This window comes from Hemiscyllium ocellatum (genome assembly GCF_020745735.1).
Source record: "Hemiscyllium ocellatum isolate sHemOce1 chromosome 40 unlocalized genomic scaffold, sHemOce1.pat.X.cur. SUPER_40_unloc_1, whole genome shotgun sequence".
NCBI classification, from domain to species: domain Eukaryota; kingdom Metazoa; phylum Chordata; class Chondrichthyes; order Orectolobiformes; family Hemiscylliidae; genus Hemiscyllium; species Hemiscyllium ocellatum.
This window is the reverse complement of record NW_026867526.1, coordinates 629906-645488: the sequence shown is the minus strand read 5'-3', so window position 1 is coordinate 645488 and position 15583 is coordinate 629906.

Here is a 15583-nt window from a genome sequence, read left to right as displayed (position 1 = left end):
TTTCCCACATCCTACTCCTTTCCCAGCCAAATACTTTCACTTGTTCTGTTTGGTTGTGTTTCATCCAGTCATTTAGTTTAATGTTGCGCTGCCATGCCGCCCACTAATGTAAATACATCTTTCACACGATATGCCTGATGGAACACTCCAGAGGCAGAATGATTAGAGAACATTTCCTCTTATGCACCAAGGGTCACGGCCTCGGGTCACGTAATGATACAAATGAGGAGCTTTGCTCCACCAGAAGCCTATGAAAGGCAGGCAAAGGAGTTTGAAAGTTTACTCTACACCGTCTAACTACATGTACTCCCAATGTCCGGACAGCCTGGGTTAGTAATACATAACTCACCACCTAAAACACCCAACGAAACATTCATCAGCCAAAAATGTCAACATTCAGTCAGGTAGTCAGACAGCAACACGTGCACAATCCAAGGGCGGATTCTCAGAACTGGAGATTTTCTCACACATAAATCTCATGGAGCAGAATTCCTGGGATCTATTTGACACACCACACCTGTCAAATCCCAGGAAATGAGACTGGGATCTATCTGATACAGGGATATTACTGAACAGCAACCCTCAAAAATAATAAATCAGAGGTCGATGTTGATCAGACAAGGCAGAGCTCATGAGTCCCTGAAATATTCAGCCATTGGGATCTATATGATGCAAGATGGAATTGAGAACCAATCATAGCAACTGTTCACAGAGTCTGGAAACTATCAGCAGAGGAGAACATTCTCAATTTCTCAGAGTTGGTGAGGTGTATCATCCCGGGAATAGTGTTGTGAATCAGTCACGCACCCAATCTCATAACTTCGCATTTTGTCAAAAATGTGGCACCTGAAACTAGATGCAATATTCCAGGTGAGACAAGAGACTGTTTGATTTCAGTGTAACATAATTGCTTTGTGTTTGTTCTCTGCGGTGTTATTGATGAAGTAGGGTTTATTTGCTCTTCTGTCCACGTGTCATGGTCCATTCCCTGATTTGTGCACATACACACGGAGGATCCTCTGCTCCTTCACCCCCTTTGGGTTTACCCCCTTACTATTGTATGTTCCCCTGAGGTCATCACAAAACAAAGAAGCACGTCACCCCTCCCTGAGACGGAGATCTATCTGACACACCGATATTAATGAGTAACAATCCTCAAAAATGATCAATCACAGGTTGATTTCGATCAGAGAAGGCAGAGATCAGAAGTTCTGGAAACCCTGCTGCTTTCCACGTCCTTTCCCACAACCCCTCTGTCAAACTTGATGCTCTATGCTGTTCTTCCAATATCCTAACATTTTACCTTAAATTGCTGTTAATATTTTGCTGTAATTTTGCATGAGAGACCAAAGCACAGGTTGGAACAACAAGGACCCAAACACTGAACTCTGAGATCGTACACAATAAGGCAACCTACATTCTGAAACAGCAAACACCCGTTAACAAATGGTTGGCAAGTACAAAACAGCGGGTGAGATTAACTTGAACTCATCAAAATAAAAGGAAAGTACTCTGGAGGTACAGCGGTGTAGGGAAGACCTGGGCAGACAGAGTGGAGTTCGTTTTTTAAAATTCTTGATTATATCCAGAATTTTCCTTCCACACAATGTAACCTTTTATTTCCCATCACCCAAATTCCCCAGAGTATCTTTATTTTCAGCTACTAACCATCACCAGTAAATTGAATCATTTATGTTCAAAGCCCCTCCCACCATCAAAGGTACGGCAGAAGTAGGAAGAGCTAGAAGGAAATTGGAGTCAATTTTTCTTGTGGTGAGACATTACTGCTGTTCTACCACAAGGTATTTCTGAGGGATGGTCCAGTGAAGCTATGTGGATGGAACTCAGAAATAAGAAGGGCATGGTTACTTTGATGCAATTGTAATAGTCCCCCCAGGAGTCAGAGTGAAATTGAGTAACAAATATGTGGAGAGATCTTATTTATACGTAAGGATAATAGGATTGTAATAATCGCAAAGTTTAACCTTCCAAACATAAAGTGGGACAGCCATAGTCTTAAGAGCTTGGGTGGTGAGGAATTTGGTAAGTGCTAAAGTCAATTTTCTTCATTAATATACAGATGTAACTATCACAGAAGGAGCAAACCTGACCTACTCTTGTGATATAAGGCAGGGCAAGTGACTGAATGGTTAGTAGGGGAGCTTTTTGGGGCCGGGGTCATAATTCGATTAGTTTAAAACATCTATGAAAAGGATTGGCATTATATATAAGTTAAAGTTCTTAATTGAACTAGGGCAAATTTTGATAGTATGAGACAAAATCTTTCAAGAGTTGATTGGAGTAGACTGTTTGCAGCTCAAGGGACGGCCGGCAAGAGTGAAGCTTTCAGAAGTGAGATAACGAGAGTTCGGAGGTGTGATGTTCCTGTTAGTGTGAAGGTAAGGCTGGTAAGAGGAGGGAACACTGGAGGAATAAAGATATTGAGGCTCTGGTTCAAATTAAGAATGAATCATATATTAGATATAGATAAATGAGATCAAGTAAATCTCGAAGAGTACAAGAGGTGCAGGGACATTCTAAAGAGGGAAATGAGGAGGGCAAGAAAGGAAAATGAGATAGCCTTGGGAGATAATGTTAAAGACAATCCAAAGAGATTCGACTAGTACATTAAGAGCAAAGGGGTAGATCATAGAGTCATAGAGATGTACAACTTGGAAACAGATCTTTCAATCACACTTGCTCATGTTATCCTAAACTAATCTAGTCCCATTTGGCAGTACTTGGTCCATATCCCTCTAAACCCTTCCTATTCTTATACACACTCAGATGCCTTTTAAATGTTGAAATTGCACCAGCCTCCACTGCTTCCTCTGGCAGTTCATTCCATATACACCATCCTCAGCATGAAAAAGTTACTCCGTAGGTACTTTCAACTTTTTCCCCTCTCACTCTAAACCTATACTCACGGTTTAGATGAGACTCCACCCACCTCAGGGAAAAGACCTTGTCTATTCCCCGTATCCATGCCTCTGATGATTTTATAAACCTTTATAAAGTCATGCCTCAGCCTCCAACGCTCCAGAGAAATCTATTCAGCCTCTCCCTATATAACTCTACATGGCTGTGAATATGTATAAGCCTAGAGGATTGGCTTCATAAATCATGTTTCATTTAATATAAATATTGGTTTTTTTATTATCATTTAGTTTAAAATGGAGGATGGGTGCCTTTTCAATTTTATATCAGTAGCACAGAAAGACCTGGGGAAATAAACTGCAAGAAAAAAATGGACAAAAAGTTATTGCACTACGGATCATCTCACCATATCATTCATGTAAAAAATAATTCCCTGTTTTGATCGTGAAGTTAATAGAGTCTATTAATTAGTCCTGTGTTTGTAATAATTTTCATCTATCTGTCATTCTACATTTAGTTGTTATAGTTAATGTGTGGATTACTGCACCTCTCTAAATATTCAAAACAAAATAAAGTAAAACTGCAAATTAAATATTGCATCTAATTACGACAAAAAAATTAGCAATTCAATGACACCAAATTGGAAAGGAATGTTGAAATGTAGCCAATTCTGAGGACTACAAGAAGTTGCAAGAGATCATTAATTAATTTACGGTATGTTCAAGTAATTAGCAAATGAAGATCCACACAGATAAACATAAGGTGTTACATCTTGGTAGGAATAATGTGCAGGTCACTTAGACAAAGATGCACGTCTAAGTGAGGGAGACAAACAAAGGGATTTCAGACAATTACATCAGTCACTAACAATTTCACCACAGGTTCCAAAGGCCATAAAAATGCAAACAAAGCTCTAAGTTTTATCTCTAAAGGGATAGATTTGAAAGTAGGGTCACTATAAAAATTTGGTTGACTATAATTCAGAGTATTGCCTGCAGTTCGAGTTGACATATTATAGAATGTATGAGAGAGAGTGAAGACATGATTTATGAGAATGCTACACAAGTTTCTGGCTGTGTATATCAAGGAGGAATTGTTGTGCTGTTCACTTCTCTCTTGAAAAGAAGGATGACAGTTCTAAAATTAAGAAAGGTTTTGAAAAGAGAAGGTACAGAGAAAACTTTTCACTGTGGGATAGAATATAACTCGAGGCTGTCAATATAAGACGGTACCTCAAGAAGTCCAAAAGGGAATTCAGAAGAAATGATGAGAATGGGGAATATGTGACCAGACAGAATAGTTGAAATCAATAGTTTAGATGTATTTCAAGGAAACTAGGCGAGCACTTGGAAGGGATAGGAACAGAGAATTACAACAGGTGATTTAGATTAGGAAAGATGTGAAACACCTTGAGTAGAACATACACAATGGCATGAACTGTTTGTGCCAAATGGTCTGTTTTCCCTCTGTAATCCTATGTAGAACATCACCATTGTATGAAACAAAAAGTATATTAAGAACATTTAGAAGAATTATAAAGTTTCTCACAAAAATGTCTCAAGTATCCAGCACTGAATGTAAATGATTTTATCACATGGCCACACTTCACTATTTGCTTGATAGCACTGAAAAAGCAGTAATCACAGTACTCTTACTAGGAGTAGGAGTAACCCATTGTCCATGCACCAATTGGGGGATCTCAATGACTTATTAATGGCCTCAGTAGGAGCTGCCAACCTGGTCCTGGGAATGTTGTGAACACTCTAGCCCTCATGGCTTCTTTCACTCCCTTACTCTGATTTCCAGTTCCCGTAATGATCGCCACCATGGACAGGGGACTGTTCCAGTGTGCAGATGGGATACCCTGTTGTGAGCTATAAGGTACTACATTAGGAGGGACATCCTCTAGGTGTGTCACTAGGATGCAGGAGGAGGTCTCCCACACAATGGAGGACCTTACTGCTAATAAACTGCCAGCGTTGGCAGGAACAGACTCTACATTGGCCACCTGAGTGGTCATCCTTTCCCGAATTTGGGATCAATAAAATACTACGGAGGTGGAAACTCCTTCCTTCCCTTATCATCTTCCACCCTATTATCCACCTAATGACCTTGCAGCCTGTCCCTAGAGGGCTGATAGAACCCAGTCCCATTCCAATATTCAAGAACATGAAGAGCTAGCAACCTGGTCAAAATTGATAAAGCTTAAAACAAACAGTCTTGGCCTGACCGTCAAATTCTAAAGTGTAACTTGAGATGAGTTCAATAAAAATGGCAGAAGTACAGAAACAACCACTTCCATCCATCAGAAACAAATGTCTATGAATGGGAATGGGTGGTCTGCTATTTGGAATGGAGCAGTGCATTTGAAAAGTGAATGAGGAGCAGCAATGTTTTGTGTTGGACGTGTGCATGGTCTGAAGCTGTTTGCTGATTCGGTTTTGCTAAAGGTTTGGCAGATACATTCCGATGAGAATCAATTAAATCTGCCAAAGTGGATATTAATACTCACATTTATGAGATGCTTTAACATAGAACATAGAAGATTACAGCACAGAAGAGGCCCTTTGGCCCACAACAGTGTGCCGAGGTTTAATCCTAATGTAAAATATAATAACAACCCACACACCTCTCAACTCACTGCTAAACATTTGCATGTCCAGCAGTCACTTAAATGTCCCTAATGACTCTGCTTCCACCACCACTGCTGGGAAAGCCTTCCATGCATTCACAACACTCTGCATAAAGAACCTACCTCTAACGTCTCCTCTATACCTTTCTCCTAATATCTTAAAACTATGACCCCCTCGTAACAGTCAATCCTGTCCTGGGGAAAATCCTAGCTATTGATTTTATCTATTCCTCTCATTATTTTGTATACCTCGATCAGGTCTCCTCTCTTCCTCCTTCTCTCCAGAGAGAAAAGTCTGAGCTTATTCAACCTTTCTTCATAAGGCAAGCCCTCCAGTTCAGGCAGCATCCTGGTAAACCTTCTTTGTACCCTCTCCAAAGCCTCCATCTATTTCTTATAGCAGGGTGACCAGAACTGGACACAATATTCCAGGTGTGGTCTCACCAGGGACTTGTAGAGCTGTAGCAAAACCTCGCTGCTCTCAAACTCGATTCCCCTGTAAATGAAAGCCTAAACACCATCTGCTTTCTTAACAACCCTATCCACTTGGGTAAAAAGTGAGGTCTGCAGATGCTGGAGATCAGAGCTGAAAATGTGTTGCTGGTTAAAGCGCAGCAGGTCAGGCAGCATCCAAGGAACAGGAAATTCGACGGATGAAGGGCTTTTGCCCGAAACATCGAATTTCCTGTTCCTTGGATGCTGCCTGACCTGCTGCGCTTTAACCAGCAACACATTTTCAGCTCTGATCTCCAGCATCTGCAGACCTCACTTTTTACACTACGACCAGAACTAGACACAATATTCCAAGTGTGGTCTCACCAGGGATTGTAGAACTGTAGCAAAACCTCGTGGCTCTTAAAGTCGATCCCCTGTTAATGAAAGCCAAAGCACCATATGCTTTCTCAATTCCCCTATCCACTTGGGTGGCAAATTTGAGGGATCTACGTACTTCTGCACCCATATCCTTGTGTTGCTGAACACTGCCAAGAATCCTGTCTTTAATCCTATGTTCAGCATTCGAGTTCGACCTTCAAATATGCCCCACTTCCCATTTATCCATATTGAACTCCATCTGCCATTTCCCAGCCCAGCTCTGGATCCTACCTATGTGGCACTGCAACCTGCAATAGCCCAGGATACCATCGATGGCACCTCCAACATTTGTGTCATCTGCAAATTTAGTAACCCATTCTTCAACCCCTTCATCCAAGTCTTTTACAATGACTACAAAGAGCAGAGAACCATGAACAGAGTCCTGTGGGACCCCACTCAACACTGATCTCCAGCCAGAATACATTCCATATTCAAACACTCTCTGCCTTGTGTCAGCCAATCCAATTCTGAATCCAAAAAGCCAAATCTCCCTGTATCCCATACTTCCTGATTCTCTGAATGAGCCTACCATGGGGAACTTTATCAACCTCCTTGCTGAATTCCACGTACACCACATCCTCTGCTCGATCTTCGTCGACCTATCTTATCATCTCCTCAAAGAACTCAATCAGATTTTTGTGACATGACCTGCCCCTCACAAAGCCATGCTGACTGCCTTTAATAACACTATCCTTTGTCAAATAGTCATAAATCCTATCCCTCAGAATTCTTCCCAATACTTTGCTGTCCACATACATAAGACTGTCTGGTCTGTAATCGCCAGGGATTTCCCTACTACCCTTCTTGAAAAAAGAAACAACATTCACCTCCTTCTAATCCCATGGTGCTACTCCTGTGGAGAGTGAGGACGCAAATATCCTGGCCAGCGGCTTAGCAACCTCCTGTTTCACTTCCCGAAGCAGCTGAGGATAAATCTGGTCTGGCTCTGGGGACTTATCAATCTTAATGTTTTCCAAAATTTCCAGCACATCTCCTTCACCAGTCTAGATCTGGTCACTCTGTATCCCAGCTCCTCAGAGTTTTCATTCACAACAAGGGTCTCTTTCCTTGTTGAAAACCGAAGCAAAAACCTCATGAAGGGCTTCCCCTGTCTGCTCAGACTCCATGCACAAGTTCCATCCGCTATCCATGATCAGTCCTAGCTTCTCCGTGATAATTCTCTTATTCCTCACGTATGAGGAAAATGCCGTTACATTCTCCCAACTCCTTCTTGCCAAGCCTTTCTCGTGCCCCCTCCTGGCTCTCCTCAGTCCATTTTGGATCTCCTTTCTCCCAAGACTATAACCCTCTAAAGCTATGCTAGATCCTTGCTTCTTCCATCTTCCATAAGTTGCCTCCTTCCTCCGGATGAGAAGCTCCTCTGTTCTCGTAATCCAAGGTTCCTTAATCTTACCCCTTCTTACCTGTCTCAGAGGAACAAATTTGTGCATCATTCGCAACAACTGCTCCTTAAAAAGTCTCCACATGTCTGCTGTGCCCTTTCTGTGGAACAATTGCTCCCAGTCGGTATTTCCCAATCCTGTCTAATAGTGTCATAATTTCCTTTTCCCCAATTAAATATCTTCCCTCAGTAACTGCTCCTTTCCCTCTCCAAGGCTTTGTTAAATGTGAGGGAGTTGTGATCACTGTCACCAAAGTGTTCTCCCACCGTGAGATCTGACACCTGTCCTGGCAGGTTGCTGAACACGAAATCTAAAATGGCCTCTCCCCTCACCGGCTTGTCTACATACTGAGTAAGGAAGCCGTCCTGAACGCACCTGTCAAAAACAGATCCATCTAAGCATCTGCACTTACGAGTTTCCAGTCAATGTTGGGAAAGTTGAAATCACCCATTTCAACAATCTTGCTACGTCTGAATTTTTCGAGAATCTACCCGCCTATGAGTTCGTCAATCTCTCTACTGATACTAGGTGGTCTGTAGAAAACCCCGAATGAGATGGCTGCTCCCTTGCTGTTCCTAACTTCCACCTATACTGACTCAGTCGACAAACCTTCCTCAACAACCTTCGTTTCTGTCTCTGTGATGCACTCTTTGATTAGCAATGCTGCACGCCCTCCACTTTTTCCAAATTCCCTATTCTTGAAAAAGTTCTAAACAATGGACAATCAAGCAACCATTCCTGCCCCTGTGAAACCCATGTCTCCGTTATGGCCATAACATCGGAGCCTAAACAAATCCAACATTGCAACCAATTAGTTTGAAAAACTGTGAGGTGAGGAATAACAGGAATACAGAGTAGTGTCGATAAGCAGAGAGATCTCGGTGTCAATGCACTTGGATCTTTGAAATTAGCCAATCAGGTTGATAGGGTTTTTAAATAGGCATACGTTGTGATGGCTTTTATTGGGAGAGGGATTGCGTTTCAGAACCAATAGGTCATGTTGCAGCTCTACAAAACTTTGGTGCAGTTGCATTTGGAGAATTGCGTACAGTTCTGGTTGTCGCTTTATAAGACGAATGTAGAAGATTTGGAAAGGGTACACAGGAGATTTACTCAGATGTTCCCTGGTACAGAGGAAAGATCTTATGAGGAAAGGTTGAAGGACTTGAGTCTGTTTCTGTAAAAGTAAAGAAGGTTGAGAGGTGATTAAATGGAGACATATAAGAAAAATAACAGATTAGATTGGATGAGAGTCTTTTTCTTCGGATGGTTATGGCTAGCACAAGGGCACATAGCTTTAAATTGAGGGGTGACGGATCTCGGACAGATGTCATTGGTAGTTACTTCACCTAAAGAGTAGTAGGGGCATGAACTCACCAACTTTAAGAGCATTGAAATTGTCATTGGACAGGCATATGTACAAGAATGGAATTAGAATTTATTAGAATCCCCACAGTGTGGATGCAGGCCCTTCAGCCCAATGAGTCCACACTGACCCACCGAATAGTAACCCATTCGCCTACCCTCTACTTACCCCTGATTAACGCACCTAGCCTACATATATCTGAATACTACGGTCAATTTAGCACGGCCAATTTACCGAACGTGCGCATTCCTGGATTGTGGAAGGAAACCAGAGCAACCAGGGGACGACCATGCAGACACAGGGAAGAATTGCAAACTCCACACAGACAGTCGCCCGAGGCTGGAATCGAACCTGAGTCCCTGGTGCTGTGAAGCAGCAATTTTCACCGCTGAGCACCGTGCTACCCAAAAGAATAGAGGTTAGATAGCCTTCAGATTGCGATCACGGGGTGGTGCAATATTGAGTGCCGAAGGGATTGTACTGCGCTGTAATGTTTTATGTTGTATAACTTATATTAAGACAAAACTCTAAACAAAGTAAATAACTCAGCAAAAGATATCCTCAAGAATTGAATGAGCGCTCATTAATACAGATTGTCCGACCAGGATGAAACCATCCCAGAATTGTTTCAGAGCTGACTCTGAGACACACCTGAAACCATACAGCAGCAGATAGGAATGATTCATTCTCTATTGCCTGGAGTGTACTGGACATGCAGAGAGATGCTGACTGTGAGACATGTAACAGCTACAGGGCAGCAGATGGGAGTGATTCATTCTCTGTTATTTTCAGTGTACTGGACATGAATAGTGAAGAAACCTAACAAAAATGATTGATAATGAGATCGAACAGTTTGAAGAGTGATACAGGGGTATGGCGAGGGAGGTACTTGCCCCAGACCATGATGGACAAATTGGACTTGGTGTGAGTACTGATAATGGACAAAAAGGAAACGGTAGGATTAAATAAGTAAGTTTCAGATTATCATGTGGGCATCATTGGGCACACAAGGACCATTACTCAAGACACAGCTACTTATAATCTCTATCAATGTCTGAGATGATCAATACAACTGTTACGTTTGCTGATGACACAATGTGAGGTTGGACAGTAAAATCCAAGAAGGACATAGAAGTGTTAAAAAGTGAAAGGAAATGTTCATAAATTAGTGAGCAAGAAATAATCTGTGAAATAAAATGCTGAGAACCTTGAGGCTTTGTTTCATAACTTCAGTCCTGAAAGCATTTCAGAGCATTGTTAGATTTATAAATGATGACGTTAATCATAGGTCACACTGCAGCAAGAGGCCTTTCTGTCCATCAAGTCCCAAAAGAGTTCGTTGTTCTCTCGGCAACTTTCCTTCCTCTCAGATTCTTTCCAATCAGGGGATTACAGCCCTGGATTTGTGGGATTTGTCTCCGTCATCATTAAAACCTTGCTGTCCAGCTATCTTCCTGGTGAATATATGCCGCACTCAAATGGAAACGGACTCACAAGCGCCTGCTCTTTTCCCTTTCCAATATTTATGAATCCAAAGTCGATGCCATGCTAACATGAGATTGTGGCAGTAAGAATCCGAAAAAAAGCTGACTGACTGGTTCTGAATGATCAGACCGACTTGGCCAAGTCCAGGGTGAAATATTACCACAACAATGTCAGCATCAACAATCATTAGAAACAAAAAAAACCCTGCAGATTCTTTAATCAAAAATAGACAGGCAGGAGGCTGAAAGGACACAACACGCCAGCCAGCATTGGGAGGTGGAGGGGTCGGGTGTAACCCTTCTTCAGGACAGAAGAGTTAGGCAAAAAAGGTTGACCTCACCTCCTGAAGCGGCCTGGCTTGTTGTGTTCCTCCAGTCTCAAGAAGGACACTGAACCGCTTTAGAGCATTTTGGGGGGTGGGGTGCGGTGCATTTTGATGGGGGTTAGAGGCGAGAACGAGCAAGTGCAGAAAGTGAAGACTCAGAGGTCCTGGGTTGCTTTGCCATTAACAAGGTTTGGTCATGAAATAACTTCAGAAACTGGGAGCACCTCACCAATTACCCAGTTAATCACAAATGCTTAGCCTTTGACAGTAGCCTCTTACTGAGTCTGGCATTGAGTATCTCAATATCCCTGACATTCAGCTATTTATGAGAGCCAGGTCTTCCTGATTGAATCAGATTATTAGCCGCAGTCAGAGAGCTTATATTGTCTGATTCCAGTTGACTGACCTCATTACTGACAGCACAGGTCGAGAATACAGCGGCGTCCTGATAGTAGAATGCAGGATTCGGGCAAGAGATTGAAAATCTGAAACCTGAGTTACTCCGAGTGCTCATTCAGATGATGAGCATGTGTGAAGAGGAGACCCCTTGTTGACTTGCATATTTATGATGCTTCTGGAGCTGGTCGATGGAAAAATGTTGAAACGTTGGATACTTCTGAACAGAATACGATCTGCAACCTTTCTAAGGGGACATGCTCCTACTGTTGTGCGGTATTTAATCGAACCTGTCAGAGGGCTTCAAACGTGAAATCAAAGTCAGTCAGGAAGAAAATAATGCCGGCCACATGAAGTACAAAATCTGTGAATGAAAAAGAAAATCAGCAGAAACACTTTCTGGATCTACAAGAATGTTGTGTTTCAGAATTCTCGCCTTCAGGGTCAAAACCTGCCCTGCCAGGCCTCACTCTTTGTGGAGTGATACAGTTTGTTTTTCCCGAGGTCCCTCAGTCATGTTTGGGTGAAGTGGTGCACTTCCTGTTGGAAGCTCACATATTGCATTTGATGACACTGAAACACTGGACCTCTGGAAGAGAACATCAATATCCTGAATTACAATAACCCAAAATCAAAACGCACACTTAAAATATTTCCTCTTACATCTCAGAGCATTGAACTAATACAAGGACACAGAAAAAAGAAGGCAGCGATTCATTATACTTTCTTTAAAAGGTCCAACATCCTTCTCCTCACAGAAAGCTATTTTGCTGGACATGTTTTCTACAGAATGGATGCATTTCCATTGCATACCTCGAAGGTATAAACCCGGCAGTTCCACATTTGTTCCCACATCTCAGGTCTCAAACTCCGTTTGAAACTAAATAATGGATCCAGTGGTTATCAAAAAAAAACACAGGCATTCCTTTGCCTCGCCCCATATTGTACCTCAGCAACAAATGCAGCCTTACAAACAAAACTGCAAGAAATTTACATCCCACTGATTTCCAGTTGCTCCTCTTCTCCATCAAATATCTTTCTCCCAAAGTCCACCTGGAGCTCCCTCCTTCACTCTTCTCTCGCTTGAAATCTCACATTTCTATCCTTGCAGCCTCCCTCTCTCCTCTCCTTTTTATCCACCTCTGCTTCCTGGAACCTTTCAGAGTTAAAACCAGGAGATATTGGAGCGGGATCAGGCTATTCAGCCCATTGAGTCTGCCCCACCATTCCATTATGGCTGGCATGTTTCTCAACCCCATTCTCTTTCTGGCACCACTGAAACGTTGATTCACTTACTCATCAAGAACATAATGATATCCTTCTTAAATACACACAATGAATTGATGTTCAAAGCCCTCTGCCACAATGTGTTCCACAGTTTCACCACACTGTGGCTGAAGAAATTCCTCCTCATCTCATTTTGATTGGATCGTCGATTCACTCTGAGGCCGTGCTCTTGCATCCGAGTCTGCCCTGCCAGTGGAAACATCTTCTTCATGTACGCTGTCTACAGGTTTCTTCGTATTCCGTAGGTTTCAATCAGATCCCCTCTCATGCTTCTAAATTCCATTGACGACAGAAAAAGACCCTTCAACTGCTCCTCTTACGACAAGCACATTATCCTTGGGATCTTTCGTGTGAACTTCAGATTCCCCTTCAACGCTAAACATCTCTACTTAGATTTGGGGCCCACAACTGCTCACAATACATCAGATGCAGCCTGATCACAGCCAAATTCAGTTTCAGCAGGACAGCCCTGTTCTTTTTATTCTTGACCCCTTGAAATGAATGCCAACATTGCATTTCCTGTTCTAACTGCCAATTGAACCTGTACAGGTGGGGGTAGGAAATGTGAGAACCAGTAAATGAAGGTAGTATTTGTCTATAAACTCAAAACAACGCTGGGGACCGACGGGGAGGCATTTAGCGGGGATAGCCAGGGTAGGACTACAATCATGGCAGACACATATAGGTTGGACAAACCAAACTAGCAATAATGCTGCAGTGGACAATTTGTTGAAGTCTACACATGGTGTTGTTTCAGACCAACTTATAGAAGGTGAAACTTGAGAAAAAGCCATTTTCTGATTGATAGTTGGGCAATGATAATGTATTAATTAGCAAGCTTATTGTATTGGGTGGAAGTGACCACAAAATGCTAGAATTGTTTATTGAAATTGAGAATGAGAACACCAAAGGGTTGATGTATAAATTGGTAATGTTGGATTGAGGAATCTTAGTAAAAAAGTTGGAAATAGATAGCCAATGTGTAATATATCAGAAACACTTGCATGAGTTACAAAAGTTGTTCATTCCCCTCTGGTGCAACAATAAACACAAAAGGCAGCAGTGGGTCACCCTGTTTGATTCCAGAACTGGACAAGAAGCATCCTTCCCAGACTCATCCTCTGACGCTATTGTTGAGGAAATTACTCAGTCTGAGACTTTGAGTATTGTTTCAAGAAGCTTTATTGTTCATGAATTGACAGTAATGCTGTCACATAGTCTCCTCTGTCACACAGCATTCTCTCGAGCTGAAGAGTCAGTCTACAGTTCCCCAATGATACAAGCGACTTTGCTTACATTCCACACTTAACATGAATTCAACCTTAAGATAAACACAGTGCCAGCTATCACCTTGTTGCTCAAGGAGGGAGAAGCTAATGAGCTCAAGAAGAAGTCCCACTCCGAGCCTGTGACATACTCCCTATATTTCATCAAATTATAATTACACGGCCCCAGTCTTTATGTCCTGCAGCATTTTCTCAGTCAAGCGAGGGGCTGAAAGCCAATATATCTTAATTTTGGTCAAGTATCCCATCATGCAGCAGTAGGCCAAACATTTACTACTTCCACAATTCCCTCCTTGTTGATTTTCTAGATCAACGCTTGAGTTTATGGAACAGGCGCATCCAAAAGAGGATGGAACAGGCATCATCCACGCTTGTTTATTGTCGGGGTCATCATGGGGTATTTTCCGGTAGATGATTCCTTCTATTTTTGAGCAGCATGTGGTAGGAATGAACTGCGCACAACAGCCTGTAATTCTCAATATGATACAAAGTATCGTGAGAATGATAGTAAAGGGATTGCGCCCAATGTTTAGGGAGGATTCCCACTTTCCCAGCCAGGCAATGTCCAAGGACCACCAGGAATCATAAAGGCAGAGCAATTTCTCGAATGCCATGTGAATGTGAGTCACCAAATCAGAGACATTTTCTTCCTTTTTTTCTTCTTGCCCCAACACTACCGCCTAACTGGGGTAGTGCTTATATTTTCCCCAGCATCCATGTTGTGTGTGTGTAGGTGTGAGACACAGTGAAAGACAACAGGAGTACATATCATGATTCAATTTCCACTACCAGGAAGAAAGTAAACACCAGGTTGGCCAGTGATAAACAGTGCCATTCACTTCAAAGGGTAATGCTTCATGATCAAAAAAGGAGGAGGGGAGGCAGGGATTACAATGCAGTAGAGTTGGAGAAGGAAATAAAAGACTCCAAACCCTGTGGTGCCCACCTCTCCCTGAAGAGCTCGAGGGCGTTGGGAGACATCCCATGCTCCTTCTCCAGGGACACCCGGGCTCAGAAATAACCACAGGAGAGGGACAGACAAACGGAGACATTTTTTAGAATTGTCTGGCATGTAGGTACAGCATTCCCGCCCAATAACAGCACAAGTGCCACACTCATTTTGGATAATAGACAATCCAAAGCCAAGTGGTTCTGAAGGGCCACTGTTCTGACTGCAATGATCTCAACATTGATCTCAGTAAGGGCCTCAGTGTCATTGACGACAATTTCCAATACTGTTTTCAAGTTGCTCAATTCTTGGGAGTGCAGATAGATTACAATAGAAGGTGTAAACATCCCAACCCAGGTGAATAATCTGGTGAGGGATCTCTTCGGCTTCAGTGGTGAAGTTAAATCATCCAAGACTATAATGCGAGGTACTACATGCATATCTCGTAGGACTCGACCCTCTCCAATCGGAGGGAAGAAAAGGATAGGCATTAAAACCGCATATAAAATAAGTAGCGTTGTAGGCGGTTAATCTGGAATCTCCACCTCTCCACAATTTGGGAACCAGTTCTTTCCACAGGGAACCTGATATCTTATTAAGGACATGAGAACAATTCAACGAAAACTGACATTGGTTTGTCAAAGTTGGGATGATTTAAATCAGGGGAATAATGAAAGAACACTGACTAGGTCTCACATAGGTGT